Raw genomic sequence first — 18,546 nt, forward strand, 5'->3', positions numbered from 1 at the left:
CTCTCAGAACAAATGAGTTGGAATGATGTGTGTGTTCTGATGGCTCTCTCACTGAATGAGAAAGAGGTGGAGGGGTATATATAGCCTCCACACAAAATCCAACCGTTAAACAGTTTTCCAATCTCGGTGGGACCGAATCAATAAACTCGGTCTGACCGAAATAGTAAACCTAGTGACCGTTAGGAATTTCGATGGGACTGACATGCAACTCGGTAGGACCGATTCGGTTAGGGTTTGGGCATAACGTAATCTCGGTGAGACCGATTACACAAACTCGGTGAGATCGAATTTGGTAATTAGCTAACCAGAGAGTTGGTCAAGAAAACTCGGTGGGACCGGTTTGCTCTTTCGGTGAGACTGAGTGGAACTCGGTGAGACCGAAAAGTTACAAAGGGGAAACACTGAGTTTACATTGCAATCTCGCTGGGACCGATTCGCTCTTTCGGTGGGACCGAAAAGTTATGAAAGGGAAACAGAGAGTTTGCAACCCCATCTCGGTGGGACCGAGATCCTTATCGGTAGAACCGAATTGCTAGGGTTTGGCAGTGGCTAATGACAAGTGAAACTCGGTGGCGCCGGATAGGAAGAATCGGTAGGACCGAGTTTGGCTTAGGGTTTTGGTCATATGTGGATATGGGAAAGTAGTTGAGGGTTTTGGAGCATATCACTAAGCACATGAAGCAAGAGGCTCATTAAGCAACACCTCATCCCTCCTTAATAGTATTGGCTTTTCCTATGGACTCAATGTGATCTTGGATCACTAAAATATAAAATGAAGAGTCTTGAGCTTTTGAGCTTGAGCCAATCCATTTTCCTTAGCATTTTGAGGGTTCCACTTTCATAGCCATGCCATGCCAATCATTGAGCTTTCCTGAAATAATCATCTTGGAATAGCATTAGCTAAATGAGCTATATGTTGTTATGAATTACCAAAACCACCTAGGGATAGTTGCACTTTCAGTTTTCGCCTTCTTGGACCCTCCGGCCTCCCCAGAGAGGGTGGCCTTCCTTTTCTTCTCTTCCCCCGCTGGAGGGGGAGAGGTCTCTTCTTCTTCCTCCTCGTCTTCACGGGAGGAATGCGCCTCGGAACCGTCGGATGAGGGATCCGACACCTCCTGGTGCTGGGCACTCTTTCGAGTCCCCGCGGCCTTTTTTGTGGCCTTCTTCTCTGGCGCCACATAGGGTGCCGGAACCAGCAGCTTCACCAAGTGAGCGTCCGCTGGGCCTTCGGGCAAAGGAGCCGGATAGTTGATCTGTCCGGATGTCACCTGCCAATCCTGTCAAAGGTAAGGGAGTTTAGATCCCGCGTGGAGTCAAACTATGAAAAACTGATACCCTGTAAAGGGAAAAAACAGCTTACCGCGAGAGCATGACACTACGCACTAAATCCACGATCCTCGGTAGCGGATGCGGGAGCCTCGGCGCCCTTGAAAAGCACCTTCAGGCATCTTCGTACGTCGTGTCGAAGAGCCTGCTCAGAGTTTGGTGCCGCGCCGGGTCGAACTCCCACAGGTTGAAAGCCCGTTATTGACACGGGAGGATCAAGCGGATGAGCATAACCTGGACTACGTTGACAAGTTTGAGCTTCTTGTCCACCAGGGATTGGACGCATGTTTGGAGTCCGGTCAGCTCTCCCTTCTTACCCCACGATAGGCCCGTCTCCTTCCAGGAGGTGAGCCGCGTAGGGGGTCCGGATCAAAACTCAGGGGGTGCGACCCATTCGGCGTCGCGTGGCTCGGTGATGTAAAACCACCCCGATTGCCACCCCTTGAGGGTCTCCACAAAGGAGCCCTCGAGCCAGAGGATGTTGGCCATCTTGCCCACCATGGCGCCTCCGCACTCCGCCTGGTTGCCGCGCACCACCTTCGGCTTGACATTGAAAGTCTTGAGCCATAGGCCGAAATGGGGGCGGATGCGGAGGAAGGCCTCGCACACGACGATAAACGCCGAGATGTTGAGGACGAAGTTCGGGGCCAGATCGTGGAAATCCAGACCGTAGTAGACCATGAGCCACCGGACAAATGGGTGGAGAGGGAAGCCCAGTCCGCGGAGGAAATGGGGGAGAAACACCACCCTCTCATGGGGCCTAGGGGTGGGGATGAGCTGCCCCTTTTCGGGAAGCCGGTACACGATGTCGTTAGACAGGTATCCGGCTTTCCTCAGCTTTTTGATGTGTCCCTCCATGACGGAGGAGACCATCCACTTGCCTCCCGCTCCGGACATGGCTGGAGAAGGTTGAGGTGGGGAGTGCGGACTTGGGTGTTGGAGCTCGAGTGCGCAAGAATGGATAGGCGAAGGAGGAAGAAGGCGTAGGTGAAAAGGTGGATCCTTATCCCCTTATATGGGTGGACGCGACTACATGTCCCCACCAGCCTGGTAAAACTCGCTTATCTCCAAGTGCCGTAATCAATGGCGCGGTTGGGTTACCCACGCCCGTATTGATGAGAATCCCGAGATAAGGGGACACGATCTCTGCTTTAACAAGACGTGCCAAGGAAACCGCCTCGCATGACGCGCTGAGGTGGGATAATGAAACGACTCGGACAAAGGCTTGGCCGTGGTGTGACACGCTACGGAATACGTCAGCTGATTAGATTGGTGTAAATATTATTCTCTCTATGAAAATATGTGGAAACTTATTTTGCAGAGCCGGACACTATCTTCGTGTTCAAAATCTTCTATGAAGTACTTGGAGGAGGAACCCGCCTTGCAATGCCGAAGACAATCTGCGCGCCAGACTTGTCATCATTGAAGCCTGGTTCAGGGGCTACTGAGGGAGTCGTGGATTAGGGGGTGTTCGGATAGCTGGACTATACCTTCAGCCGGACTCTGGACTATGAAGATGCAAGATTGAAGACTCCGTCCCGTGTCCGGAAGGGACTTTCCTTGGCGTGGAAGGCAAGCTTGGCGATACGGATATGAAGATCTCCTACCATTGTAACCGACTTTGTGTAACCCTAACCCTCTCCAGTGTCTATATAAACCAGAGGGTTTTAGTCCGTAGGAAAACATACACATCAACAATCATACCATAGGCTAGCTTCTAGGGTTTAGCCTCCTCGATCTCGTGGTAGATCTACTCTTGTACTACCCATATCATCAATATTAATCAAGCAAGGCGTAGGGTTTTACCTCCATCGAGAGGGCCCGAACCTGGGTAAAACTTTGTGTCCCTTGCCTCCTGTTACCATCCGGCCTAGCCGCACAGTTCGGGACCCCCTACCCGAGATCCGCCGGTTTTGACACAAACACCACCCATCAGCCACGAGGGTGGGGGGTGCGCCCTACCCCCTGGGTGCGCCCCCTGCCTCATGGGCCCCCTGGTGGCCCTCCGATGCCCATCTTCTGCTATATGGAGTCTTTTGTCAAGGAAAAAACATCATAAGCAAGCTTTCGGGACGAGACTCCGCCGCCACGAGGCGGAACCTTGGCGGAACCAATCTAGGGATCCGTCGGAGCTGTTCTGCCGGGGAAACTTCCCTCCGGGAGGGGAAAATCATCACCATTTTCATCACCAACGATCCTCTCATCGGGAGGGGGTCAATCTCCATCAACATCTTCACCAGCACCATCTCATCTCAAACCCTAGTTCATCTCTTGTATCCAATCCATGTATCCAAACCTCAGATTGGTACTTGTGGGTTGCTAGTAGTGTTGATTACTCCTTATAGTTGATGCTAGTTGGTTTATTTGGTGGAATATCATATGTTTAGATCCATTATGCATATTAATACCCCTCTAATTATGAACATGAATATGCTTTGTGAGTAGTTACATTTGTTCCTGAGGACATGGGAGAAGTCTTGCTATTAGTAGTCATGTGAATTTGGTATTCCTTTGATATTTTGATGAAATGTATGTTGTCATCCCTCTAGTGGTGTCATGTGAACATCGACTACATGACACTTCACCATTGTTTGGGCCTAGAGGGAGGCATTGGGAAGTAATAAGTAGATGATGGGTTGCTAGAGTGACAGAAGCTTAAACCCTAGTTTGTGCGTTGCTTCGTAAGGGGCTGATTTGGATCCATATGTTTCATGCTATGGTTAGGTTTACCTTAACACTTCTGTTGTAGTTGCGGATGCTTGCAATAGGGGTTAATCATAAGTGGGATGCTTGTCCAAGTAAGGACAGAACCCAAGCACTGGTCCACCCACATATCAAATTATCAAAGTACCGAACGCGAATCATATGATCGTGATGAAAACTAGCTTGACGATAATTCCCATGTGTCCTCGGGAGCGCTTTCCTTCATATAAGAGTTTGTCCAGGCTTGTCCTTTGCTACAAAAAGGATTGGGCCATCTTGCTGCACCTTATTTACTTTTATTACTTGCTACTCGTTACCAATTACCTTATCACAAAACTATCTGTTACCGATAATTTCAGTGCTTGCAAAGAATACCTTACTGAAAACCGCTTATCATTTCCTTTTGCTCCTCATTGGGTTCGACACTTTTACTTATCGAAAGGACTATGATAGATCCCCTATACTTGTGGATCATCATCATGCACATGAAATAACGACAAAACAGGCTGGGAAGCCGGATTAGTCCAAGCATTAGGGGGTAAAATATCGCCATTTTCTGCATGTTGAGTACTTGTTTCCGTACGTTCCATAGAGGAAGGGAAAAATGAGGATTTGCTCAAGATATTCATAGGGAGTTTGTTTGGGTGTGTCGGTAGAAAAGGGGAAAATATTTTGATCGAAGATAACATCCCGGGAGATGTAGATCCGACCAGTGGAAACATGGAGGCATCGGTACCCTTTGTGCATCATGTTGTACCCAAGAAACTCACAGTGTTTGAACGAAATTGGATTTTACGCTCGTTGTAAGGACGAAGACATGGCCAACATGCAGAGCCAAACGTGCGCAAAAAATTGTAATCAGGTGTTTTCCCAAACAAACATTCAAGGGGTGTGGTGTTGTTGATATTTCGGGTGGGTAAGTGATTGATGAGAAAACAAGCGGTAAGGAAAGCCTTGTCCCAAAACCGAACGGTGCATAGATGCATGTGCAAGAAGTGTAAAACCAACATCGACTACATGGCGATGTTTGCGCTCGGCAGAGCCATTCTGTTGATGAATGTGGGGGCATGAGACATGATGCTCTATGCTTAGCTGCCCAAAAAAAAGAATTGAGCTTTTCATACTCACCCACTAATCGGTTTACATGCAAATAATTTTGTGGTCGAGTAGTCTTTCAACGTGGACTTGGAATTGGAGAAAAACATGTTAAACATCAGCTTGAGATTTAAGGCAATAGACCCATGTAAATTTACTATAATCATCAATAAAATTAACATAGTATTTGAAACCTCCAAAGGAGGTGCACGCAGGCCCCCATACATCTGAGAAAACAAGTTCAATAGGTTTGGAGGATGATCTTATTGACCTAGAAAACGGAAGCTGATGACTCTTTCCCTGTTGACAAGCATCACAAACAAGGATTTTATTTTATTTGATTCATGAAGAAATTCTAATTTTTGACGATGAAGTGCTTGATCCACCACCCGGGAAGCTGGATGGCCTAGACGGTAGTGCCATCGTGTATGGGTATGCTTGACGGCAGAAAGAGCATGTGGTGTCCTGCCATGGCCGTCGGAGATGGGATAGAGGCCGCCATCAGTGCCCCCTCGAAGAAGAACCTTCTTCGAAGCCCGATCCTTAACAAGAAAGTAAGTTGGGTGAATTTCAACACAGACATTGTTATCATTGGAGAGTTTATCGGTGGAAAGCAAGTTTCGTGTAGCTTGAGGAACATGGAGGACATTGCGAAGGATCAATGGATTATGAAACATACGAATCTGAGATGAACCAACATGAGCAATTGGCATACCTGACCCGTTTGCTACGTGGACTTGATCCTTGCCTGTGTACCTCTCATGCATCGTGAGCTTGTCCAGATCGCCAGTTATGTGATCCGTGGCCCCGGAATCAAGGTACCACGCTAGATCAAATGCTTGGCCGGTGGAGGCATTGTTGGCGGAGCACTCCTTGCGGATGAAGGAGTGGTCGAAGCGCCGGTAGCAGTCAAAGACATCATGGCCGGGGCGCTTGCAGAGCTGACAGATGGTGTCACTCTTGCCGCCGGCCCTGTCGGAGTTGGGAGCACCACAGGCACGGCCGTGGTTGTGGCTCGGGTCACCACAGTTGTGGTTGTGTCCCGGGGAACCGCAGCTGCGGTTGTTGCTGCCGCTGTTACCGCCACCACCACCTCCTATGTTGCGGTTGCGGCTGCCTCCAGGGTTGCAGTTGCGGTTGCCACCTGCACCGCCGCCACCACTGCCGTTGCCGCCAGCGCCGCGGCTGATGTGGTTCGCAGAGGAGCCGCCTGATCCGGGGAGCTGGAGGATGTGATCGTGGTGTTGATGACGGATCTCAAAGTTCAGCAGATGAGAGTACAGATCGTTGAGGGAGATCGCCTCTGCCCTCGTGGTGACCGAGGTGACGAGCAGATCATAGCTGGAGTCGAGTCCGGTCAGAAGATAGATGATAATATCCTCATCATACAGCTGCTTTCCGGCGGCGGCGAAGGCGTCAATGAGGCCCTTGACCTTGGTGAAGTAGTCCACCATCGTCATGTCCCTCTTCTGGATGGTGGCGAGCTGGCGGCGGAGTTGCATCATGTGCGCCCTAGAGCGGGTCACGTAGGTCCTCTCCAGTGCGCTCCACACCGCCGCTGATGACGGCAGGAAGAGCACCTGTAACAGGGTGTTGTTGGAGAGAGTTGATAGAAGAAAGCTCAAGCAGTGCTGGTCCCTCGTCAACCACGAGAGGTACTCAGGATTGGGAACCGGCGGACTTCCTTCAGCGCTAGCGACAACCTTGTCCGGAGCCGGCTTCGAGCCATCAACGATGGACATCCAGTGTGCACCGCGAAGCGCCGGGAGGATCTGGGCCTTCTAGAGGAGATGGGTGTCGTGGGAAAGCTTGACGGTGACTAAGCCAGAGAGGGATGGCGACGGCGAGGCGGATGCCATGACGCCGAGGGATTGGGTGGTTACTGCGCCGGAGGTGAACGACGCGAGCGCGGAGGTGGTGGCAGCTGTTGTGGTTGAGGAAGATTGGCTGGAGGTCGTAGACATCTTAGATAGGAAGAGGTAGGTCTGATACCATGTGAAAAGATGGAAAGATGCAGTTTGGCACACCTCAACAGAGGCCGCCCTGGTCATGTATTTATATGCGTCAAGAGGTTACAGATTACAATGTGTTGTGATCACAACAGAATACAAGATAAACATGATCTACAGCTAGATACGAATCACCTCTAACTAACCTATCTTGAAGAACAAGCTAGGCGTATATACAACATGATTCAGTTGTTTAACAAAAGGCTCAGAGACCACCACTGAAGCTCCCAGACTATTCTGAAGTTCATGATCATGAGCCAAAGCACTTGGATGCAACAAAAGAGATAAGAAATGATAACACATAGGTCTACTGTGTCTTAGAGATGGCAGTAAATTACAACAGATAATAACATGGATTCAACGAAAGTGTCCTTCCTTGGGAACAAAAGATGGCCGGAAGTTTCTTCAGTGACTTTATCAGACCCTTGCTTCACTGGCCTTGCACCTGTTTGTCCACCATTGTGTTGGTTGCTAGATTAGCAGCCAAAAGGATGGCATGGATGCATGTTCTATAATCTGAAAAAATGAAGTGGTTGAACTTGCAACTTTTTGTTGGATAAAAAAATTCAGGCCAAAAACCTAATGGAGCACTTTATGTGAAAAATACATTCCAAGACTAATTAGCTGGTTGCTTAATCATGAGGTACTTTCGGATGCTCTTTTCCATTCTTTCTCAGCAACAACATTTTTTTCTCTACATTGTAAGAAGCAACTGATACAAAGATAAAGTTAAATGCAAAAAAATACAGCAGATTATATAGAGAAGGGCGAGGAGAAAACAATCTCCTCGCCTTATTCTAGGAGTAGATAGCATATACACAACACATCTACTATGTTTCGCCATCTCAAAGCAGCAGAACAGTAATGACAACCATAGTATTATCTTATGATTCTTTAGCTAGAATGCTTTCCCTCAACTCCATTATAACCATCTCATGTGAACCATGAAACACCCAATTCTTATAAGAGACAAATACGGTTGAATCATCCATACAATAGAGGAACGGAAAGTTTAGCCGACAGGGAAAACCCTACAGGTTTTGCATCAACCAAATCTAAGAATGTTGCCCATATTAGTTGCATACATAACTATAGCAAATTGCATATTGTATAGATTTACTAGCATAGCATTTGAGTAGTTACATTTGAGTAGGATTTGATAAAAGAAATGCCTTTTTGTATTTACCTTCCTTCAGTATCAATGCTCCGAGATCGATCAAATGCTTTTCTTGCCAACTACTTCTAGCAGTTATCTTCCTGCTAGTAAAAAGAGAACCAATATGCCAAAGCTTGAATGACGACTGGGGCGACTGGGGCGGAGACCAGTGGGGAGACCGCGGGTGCGCCGCCTAGTTCCGCCGATGATCGATGGCGGGTGGGGGCCAGTTTTGGGCTCTAGCTGTCGCCGACGAGGACAACGCGGATGGGGATGCGGTCACGTCTCCACCATCACCGCAGTCGCCGACGCCTTCAGACCAGATCTGCGAGTTCTTCAACGCTGGCTACACGGAAGAGGAAGTGATGACGACCAGCAATAAAGTTTTGCCTCTCGATGATCCGGCCAGGATAGGGCTGCACGAGGGAGAGAAGGAGGAGATGGTGCACCGTGTGGTGCATCGGCGACTGGCGGCGACGGCGGTCAGGCCTTGGAAGGGTCCTATCCCGAAGGTCGGTCTTCCTAACCTCACCATTTTTGATTTAATTAGGCCAGAATCGTGGATCATCGTTAAGAGAAAGAAATCGAGACCGGCGGCAGCGGCAGCGCCGGCGCTGGCGACCAGAGTGATGAGTGAGATCCGAGCCAACAGGGCTTGCCGTTTGAATTCGTTCATGGGCCCAGGTGGCTTCGATCGGGCAGTGGGAGAGTTGGGTCGGCCTGCCGATGGGTATGAGGCCCATCGCGCGGCAACTCCAAATGGGCCGATGTTAGCTGGGTTTGTGGCCCAGTCTAACTTGGACTCCGCTGGATCTACGAGCTACGTAGGAGTTACCTCCTGCATGCGTTCATGCGATCAAGGGTATTCGTGCGATCGACCGTCGTCGCTGTGCCCTAGCTTGGGACGCAGCGGGGATGCTCCAGGTTTTCATCGCTGTGGTCCGAGGAGAGCTGCGCGCATTCTCCCTCTGATGGTGGGTCGGGGAGAGGTGGCGGCTGTCGGCCCCAACAAAAACCAGCCGAGCTCCGGGGCAGCGCCGGCGGCCCGAGGTGGCGGCGCGCAACCTGGCCAGAGGCCGGTGCTGCCGGCTGGCAGAGGAGCACCTCAGAGGCCGCGCCCTGCGGGTGTGGCCGGTCGAGGGACCGCGCCAGGGCAGCAGGTCACGCAGGTGGGAGCCGTGCGGCCTGCGTAGGAGAGTCGGCCTCCGCCGCCTGCGGCTTCTGTGCCGGTGAACGCGGGCCATGGGACAGCTCAGTTGAGGCAGCTTACGCCCGTGCCAGTGGGCGCGGGGCTGCTCTGCCAAGGCCGCCAACGCCCTCTCTTGTGGGGTGAGGAGCTGCTGCACCGAGACCGCCTTCACCGGCTACGGTGCCGGGGTTGCGCTCTCAGGCGGCGCCTCCGCCGCATTATGTGGCGCAACCTTCTCAGAAGCGAGCGGTGCCGGTTCAGACCGCACCGACATTACCTGTTGCAGGAGAGGGAGGTGTGACCGCGGCTCGGGCGACGTCTAATCACGATGGCAATGGCCCGCCCCGAGGAAAGTGGGGTGATGACGGGTTCAATGCTTATGGAGTTGGTCAACATCGTGGCTCATCGTCTACAGATGGTGGGCGTGGCTACGCATGGAAGGGAGATGGGTCAGTTGATCGGGCCTTTCTACAGTCCGCCTGGTGGTTTTGTCGAGGGAGCATCTGGCCCCGAATACATGCAGCATGGTGGTTACCGAGGACACCGTGTGGGTCGCGGTGGTCGCGGTGGCAGGAACCGTTACCCCCAGCCCTCATACGCCCGCGGTGGATCCGATGGTCGAGGTCACCGGCCAGGATGTGGAGCTGTCCGGGCAGGCTATGGAAGTGGTGTCTGCGCTCGCATCTGCGGACGTGCCATTGCTAGAGTCCGTTGAGACGGAGGATGCCTGGGCGGTTCACAAGGCGGAGGAGGAGAGAGCATCCAAGTGGGCTCGTAAAAAGGAAAAGATGTTGTGCTACCGGTGTGGCGAGAGAGGCCACTTTATTACTGAGTGTGAGACGGAGCTCTGTGATACATGTCTTAAGCCAGTACATGACTCCGGGGCATGCCCGATTTTTGCGTGATCAGATGCTGAGTATCACCATTTATGGAGTCTACTATTCTAAGATGATGTTTTTTGAGTCTCCCAGTGCGAGGGAGATTCCTGACGAGCCACATAGTTCATATACAGGGATTGTTAAGGTAACTAAGTGTGAGGTGTCTGAGGCACAAATTATTCAAAGGCTTTCTGAGCTTATACTAGGGGACTTTGTGTTGGAACTTAGTCGCCTCGAGGATAATTCTTTTGATGTGGACTTCCCGACATCGGAGGACTTAGAGCGCATGCTCAGTTTTGGGTTGTGCAGAGTCCCTGGAACTGAGTGCATCCTCGAGTTCCATGAGTGGAAACGAGTTGAGCCGCAGGGCAAGCCCCTCACTCAGGTTTGGTTGCGTTTCTCAGGGGCGCCTTCCAAGCCGCTTCATGATGCCCGAGTTGCTGCTATCTTGGGAATGCTGGCCGGGAAAACTGAGAAGGTGGACATGGCTTTCACCTGAGCTCATGGGGTGGCACGCTTACTCATGAGTATCCTTCATATCAAGTTTGTACCTGACATGGTCAAGTGGACTTATAAGGGGGAGATTTTCAACCTTGAGATAGAGTTTGAGGACTCAGATCTTTTTGTGGAGGCTATGGCAGGGACAAATGTACATATGTAGGATAAGGATGATGGGTCTGGTAACACGGAATCGCGAGGGGATGAGGTTGAGAATCAGTTGGCCAACAGGACGAGTTCCACCTCGCAGGCACCTGGGTGTGGGGAGGCCCCTTCGGTGTCGACGCCTATGAGCACTTTGAGATTCAGTTCGTTTGAGCCTGCATCCGCTCCTCCGAGACTCTGGAGCGACTGGCTGAAGTCTAAGGATGCGCTAGAGGACACACCACCACCCTTGGACTTTGCAGGGTTTGACGGCGTTGCCGAGAGAGAGGGGTAGAGTGAGCAAGAGGCCCTGATGAAGCTATGTACCTAGGGTAGGGGCACGGACCTGTCCAAAGAGCCCTACCCAAGGACATCCCTAGAAGAAGTCACCTTTCAATCGACTTGAAGGTATCCCACTCGACGGGTTCAAGACACTCGACCATGAAGCCAACCACTCGACTGCCAGGGGACCTAAAGTCACTCCGCAGGCAAACGGTCAGCTATTAAGTAGTCTTTATGGTCATTATAGCACTTTATTAGGGGCGTTACCAGTAACGCCCAACCTTAAATGTACCTTAAACCCTGCATCATTGAGGGCAGGAGAGGGCCGGCGAACTCTATATAAGCCACCCCCCTCCTCGGTATGAAGGGTTCGCACCCCTATTATTCATACACACATAATCCAATCGACCGCCTCCGGGGACCGAGACGTAGGGCTGTTACTTCCTCCGAGAAGGGCCTGAACTCGTAATCCTCATGTGTTTACAACTTCCCAATAGCTGAGATCTAGCCTCTCCATACACACCCCCCTACCTCACTGTCAGAGTTAGAACCACGAGAGTTGGCGCCCACCGTGGGGCCGGAATCTTAGCGCCTGATTGGAGAAGTTGCCATTTTTCCGATCCCTTTGATCATGGTTTCATGCGGAGTTTTGGTGGAGGGCCGCGAGATCCGCCTCGGCGCGCTCACGTTCATCGCCGACGACTCCGCCTGGCTTCAGGAGGCACCACTCGACATCGACGCGCTCCCCGTCCGCAGTGCGACGCATTTTCGCGCATGCGTTCGTGGCGTCCTCCTGCGGTAGCCGTCGACCCAGTATCGGTCGGCCCTTGTATCGTCTCCCCGCTCTGTCTCCCACCGGTGCAAGCGCTCCGGTCGGTCGAGACTTCAGAGGTGGGTGAGGCATGCCGTGGCTCGCCAGTCGGCCGCCCCACAAGTCGCGGCAATCGAGCCCGACGAATCCCTCTGCGGCATGTTCGACTGGCTCCGTGGAGACCGCATCTGAGTGCGACAGCAGCGACCCAACGGCTGAGGTTCTGGCGGTCGATGGAACGCACAGTCCTCCCAGTTTCCCTCGCGCTGATGGAGGCGCGGGTGGGGGCGACCCGTCGCACCCCCACGATGAGTATCTCCCCGAACCTCTCACGTCATTACAGCGAGAGGAGCTTCGCCGCCGAAACATGGACGCACTCCACACTCCTATCGTCGGAGAGACCCCCGAGGCCCGGGCCTTGGAGGACGCGCGCTTGGCTAATTTGGCCGAGCGCACTCGACTGGAGAATCTCCAGCGAGCACTCGACGAGCAAGCGCGTCAGCGGGCTCCCGAGTCTAGTCGACGTCAGCTCTTCCTGCCGACGCAAGTATACCGAACCCCAGTTCAGAATTTGGCTGCCGTGGCCCGTATAGCAGAATCGATTCAGCCCTCCCAGTCGGAGGCTGGCAGGGGCTTGTTGCAGATCAGAGCGTTGCTCCGGGAGGCGGGAAACCAGAATTCCGCTGTTTCTCAGTCGCGGAATAGGATCCACAGTCGATCCATTGCAACAGATATAGTCGAGTCAGCTCACAGCCCGAGATCGCCCCCGAGGCGTGAGGGACATGGTGACCGGCATGACCAGTACAGAAGGAATGAGCGGTATGATCACCGATCCGACCATGATGATCGACGTCGAGTGCCAACCCCTCCCCCGAGGAGTGGGTCATATGCGCCTCGGCATCGAGATGACAGGCGCCCTCATAGTGTTGGGCAGAGGATTCCAGTCGACCCCAGGGACCCAGGCTTTGACGCGAGGTCTATCCTCGTTCAAGGTTTAGTTGACAGGAACAGAGCTCATCGGGAAGGCCACAACAGAGATGCGCCTGCCAGCAGCAGAGTGCATGTTTCGGGGCCAGAGTGTTTCAGTCGAGCCATCAGAGCCGCAGTGATTCCTCCCAACTTCAGGTTGGCGACTGGAGTCAGCAAGTTCACCGGTGAGTCTAAGCCTGACACTTGGCTCGAAGATTACCGAGTGGCTGTACAGATTGGCGGTGGCAATGATGAGGTGGCCATGAAGCATTTGCCTCTCATGTTAGAGGGCTCAGCCAGAGCGTGGCTAGATCAGTTGGCGCCCAGCAGCATCTACACTTGGGAGGACCTCTCCCGAGTGTTTGTCACAACCTTTGAGGGAACATGCAAGCGACCCGCAGGCCTTACAGAATTGCGTTCTTGCATGCAAAAACCGAATGAAACTCTGAGGGATTACATCCAGAGGTGGATCACGTTGCATCACACAGTTGAGAATGTGCCTGACCATCAAGCAGTTTGTGCCTTTAAAGAAGGCGTTAAATACAGAGAATTGAACCTGAAGTTCGGTCGGACCGGAGAAATGTCTCTGAATCGGATGATGGAAATTGCCACCAAGTACGCTAACGTAGAAGATGAAGATCGACTCCGGAGTGGCAAGCAGAAAGCAGTCGCCCAGGAAACCGGAGGCATTTCCAGTCGGAAACAGAAGCGGAAGGCCGAGCCAGCCGCCCCTGGGGAGGCCCTGGCCGCAACCCGGGGAAATTTCAAGGGAAAGCCCAAAGGCCCCTGGAAGCCCAAGAAAGTCAAGGATCAAGATGGAAATGATGTTTTGGATCTGCCATGTCACATCCACACCAAGAAAGATGAGGTGGGTAATTTTATTTACCCAAAGCACACCACTCGACAGTGCCAGCTCCTGATCCAGCAGTTTCAGGGCAAACCGTCCAAAGATAAGGAAAAAAAGTCGGACAGAGTTGAGGACAAGGAAGATAGTGACGATGGATACCCCCAAATCAATTCCACCCTGATGATTTTTGCTGATGTCGAAAGCAAAAGTCGACTAAAAGTCATTAACCATGAGGTGAATATAGTTGCTCCGGCGACACCCAGTTATCTGAAGTGGTCTCAGACTGCCATCACATTCAACCAGTATGATCACCCTACACACATTGCCACCCCTGGGAGGCAAGCTTTGGTGGTCGACCCAGTTGTCGAAGGCACTCGACTGACCAAAGTCCTGATGGATGGTGGCAGTGGCCTGAACATATTGTACGCTGAAACATTGAAAGGGATGGGCATTCTGATGTCCAGGCTCAGCGCCAGCAACATGAGTTTCCATGGAGTCATTCCTGGAAATAAAGCCGAATCACTCGGCCAGATTTCTCTCGATGTGGTTTTCGGCGATTCAAAGAATTACCGCAAGGAAAAGTTGACATTCGAGGTTGTGGACTTCCAAAGTGCTTATCATGCCATTTTGGGCAGGCCAGCTTACGCACGCTTCATGGCTCGACCATGTTATGTGTATCTCAAGTTGAAGATGCCCGGCCCCAGAGGTATGATCACCGTTACAGGCAATCGGAAGAAAGCAGAGGAGTGTTTTCAGAAAGGATCAAAGATTGCTGACACTCAGATGGCAGTTGTTGAGCTGCAAGAGTACCAGAAGACTGCTGATCCGAGTGAATTGCTACGAGCCAAGAAGCCTGCTTCAGAATCTGCTTTTCAGTCGTCCGGTGAAACTAAGCCAGCTCACATTCACCCGACCGACCCCGATGCTGCTCCAACTCACATCTCAACGATGCTCGACTCCAAATAGGAAGAAGCGCTCATCCAGTTCCTCCGTGAGAACTGGGACGTCTTCGCATGGAAGCCTTCTGACATGCCTGGAGTTCCCAGGGGGCTGGCTGAGCACCGCCTACGAGTCGACCCGAAGTTCAAGCCTGTGAAAGAACATCTTCGACGGTCCGCCGTCCAGAGGAGGAAAGCTATTGGCGAGGAGGTGGCTCGGCTCTTAGCAGCGGAGTTCATCCGAGAGATTTACCACTCCGAGTGGCTCGCCAATGTTGTCATGGTCCCCAAGAAGGACAAGTCACTTCGCATGTGCATTAACTTTAAACATATCAATCAGGCCTGCCCGAAAGATCATTTCCCCCTCCCCGCATCAACCAGGTAGTCGACTCGACCGCGGGGTGTGAGCGTTTGTCTTTTCTAGATGCTTATTCAGGGTACCATCAGATCCGTCTGTATGGACCCGACGAGATCAAAACGGCTTTCATCACCCCATTCGGGTGCTTCTGTTACATCACCATGCCCTTCGGCCTCAAGAATGCTGGAGCCACGTTCATGAGGATAATTCAGAAGTGACTGCTCACTCAGATCAGTCGGAACGTAGAAGCATACATGGATGATATTGTGGTTAAGTCACGGAAAGGTTCCGACCTACTGACTGACCTCGCTGAAACCTTTGCTAACCTCAGGAGATATGATATCAAACTCAATCCATCAAAGTGCACATTCGGAGTTCCAGGTGGAAAGTTACTCGGTTTCCTTGTTTTCGAACGAGGAATCGACGCCAATCCCGGGAAAGTTGGCACCATACTCCGGATGAAGCGCCCTGTGCGTGTTCACGATGTCCAAAAGCTTACAGGTTGCTTGGCCGCTCTAAGTCGATTCATTTCTCGTCTCGGTGAAAAGGCGTTGCCTCTTTACCGACTGATGAAGAAGTCTGACAAGTTCGAGTGGACTCCAGAAGCTGATGCAGCGTTCACAGAGCTTAAAGCTCTGCTCTCCACCCAGCCGGTGCTTGCTGCCCCAATCAGTAAAGAGCCTCTGCTGCTTTACATTGCGGCCACAGGACAAGTTGTCAGTACAGTACTTACGGTCGAGCGGGAAGAAGAAGGAAAGGCCTTCAGAGTTCAGCGCCCAGTATATTATGTGTCTGAAGTTTTGACTCCTTCGAAGCAAAGATATCCCCATTACCAGAAGCTCGTATATGGGATTTACATGACCACGAAGAAGGTTGCACACTACTTCTCTGACCATTCCATTACAGTCGTCAGCGACGCTCCACTGTCAGAGATTTTGCACAACAGAGATGCAACTGGTCGAGTGGCGAAGTGGGCGATTGAACTCCTTCCCCTAGATATCAAGTTTGAAGCAAAGAAGGCTATCAAGTCCCAAGCAATTGCAGATTTCGTCGCCGAGTGGATTGAACAGCAGCTTCCGACCCAAGTTCACTCGGAGCACTGGACCATGTTCTTCGATGGATCTAAGATGCTGAATGGTTCCGGTGCTGGGGTAGTATTGGTCTCCCCCCGAGGAGATAAGCTCAGATATGTTCTCCAGATTCACTTCGATTCCTCCAATAATGAAGCAGAATATGAAGCACTCTTGTATGGGTTGCGCATGGCCATTTCACTCGGCGTCCGACGCCTCATGGTCTACGACGACTCAGATTTGGTGGTTAATCAGGTGATGAAGGAGTGGGATGTCAGAAGCCCAGCTATGACTGGCTACTGCAACACAGTAAGAAAGCTAGAAAAGAAATTCGAGGGGTTAGAGCTTCATCACATCCCCCGACTGAAAAATCAAGCAGCCGATGATCTGGCAAAGATAGGCTCCAAGAGAGAAGCCATTCCCAGCAATGTGTTTTTGGAGCACATCCGCTCGCCGTCAGTCCAGGAGGATCCTTTTACAGAAGAAGCCCCGCAACCGAAAAGTGCCACAGATCCGACTAAAGTCAAAACCCGCTGTGGTCGACCTAATCATGGAAGTCTTGGCAATCACTCCTGACTGGACGATACCGTACATCACGTATATCCTAAGGAAAGAACTCCCGGAGGACGAGGAAGAGGCTCGACAGATCGTCCGCCGATCCAAGGCCTTCACAGTCATAAAGGGACAGTTGTATAGGGAAAGCGTGACTGGAATCGGTCAGAAGTGCATAACACCAGAAGAGGGTCAGATAATCCTTGATGATATCCACTCAGGGACCTGTGGCCACCATGCGTCCTCTCGGACCATTGTGGCTAAAGCATACCGAGCGGGATTTTACTGGCCAAGAGCAAATGAGATGGCAAAAGAGATAGTCGACAAGTGTGGAGGCTGCCAGTTCTACTCCAACATGTCACACAAGCCTGCATCAGCCCTGAAGACCATTCCACTCGTCTGGCCCTTTGCTGTCTGGGGACTGTACATGGTTGGTCCACTGAGAACAGGCAGGAGCGGTTTCACTCATGTGCTTGTGGCAGTTGACAAATTTACCAAATGGATTGAAGCTAAGCCCATCAAGAATCTCGATGCTTGCACTGCTATCAGTTTCGTCAGAGGGCTAACATTCAGATATGGAGTCCCGCATAGCATCATCACTGACAACGGGTCAAACTTTGATTCAGACAAGTTCAGAGCTTTTTGCGCCTCTCAAGGCACACGAGTCGACTACGCATCGGTCGCCCATCCCCAGTCGAATGGACAAGCCGAAAGGGAAAATGGTCTGATTCTCAAAGGACTAAAGCCTCGACTGATGCGTGATCTCAAGCACGCGGCAGGTGCTTGGGTCGACGAGCTTCTGTCAATACTGTGGGGATTGAGGACCACCCCGAACCGGTCGACTGGAAGAACTCCATTCTTTTTGGTTTATGGAGCCGAAGCAGTTCTGCCAAGTGATCTTCTTCACAACGCACCCCGAGTCGAACTCTATATCGAAGATGAAGCAGAACAAGCCCGGCAAGATGCAGTCGACCTCCTAGAGGAGGAGAGGGAAATGGCTATGATCAGATCGACCATCTATCAGCAAGACTTGCGTCGATTCCATGCCAGAAATGTGAAGAGCCGAACCTTCCAAGAAGGAGATTTGGTCCTCCGAGTGGATCAGCAGAAACCACACAAACTTGCTCCTACTTGGGAAGGCCCCTTCATCGTCACCAGAGTCCTCCACAATGGAGCATATCACCTCTACAATGTTGATCGCCAGATCGACGAACCACGAGCTTGGAATGCGGAACTGCTCCGCCCATTTTACACTTGAATTCTCACTCGGACGAGATCTAATAAGGAAAAATTTCCTGCAGTGCATTTTTATCAAAGACAAGAGTGTTCCAATAATTGTTGTCGCTTTTGTTTGCATACGAAAACCCCCAGTGGGTGACTTAGTTGCGAATCCATTTTCTCCTAAGTTTGAAAAAATCCTACCGAGTGGAGAGCAATCCTCCCACTCGGGGGCTTAGCTGCAGTCCGGCACTCGCCTAAGTTCTCCCACCTAGAGACTTAGCTGCAGTCAGGCACTCGCCTAAGTTTGAAAAAATCCTATCGAGTGAGAGCAAACCTCCCACTCGGAGGCTTAGCTGCAGTCCAGAACTCGCCTAAGTTCTCCCACCTAGAGACTTAGCTGCAGTCAGGCACTCGCCTAAGTTTGAAAAAATCCTACCGAGTGGAGAGCAATCCTCCCACTCGGGGCTTAGCTGCAGTCAGGCACTCGCCTAAGTTTGAAA

General features: G+C 51.6%; 1 pseudogene; it reads right to left on the reverse strand.

Moving 5' to 3' along the window:
* Positions 1–6,379: 6,379 nt before the first annotated feature.
* LOC119319791 lies at positions 6,380–6,518 on the reverse strand (annotated as a pseudogene).
* Positions 6,519–18,546: the final 12,028 nt, after the last annotated feature.

This window comes from Triticum dicoccoides, chromosome 6A (assembly GCF_002162155.2).
Source record: "Triticum dicoccoides isolate Atlit2015 ecotype Zavitan chromosome 6A, WEW_v2.0, whole genome shotgun sequence".
Lineage (NCBI taxonomy): Eukaryota > Viridiplantae > Streptophyta > Magnoliopsida > Poales > Poaceae > Triticum > Triticum dicoccoides.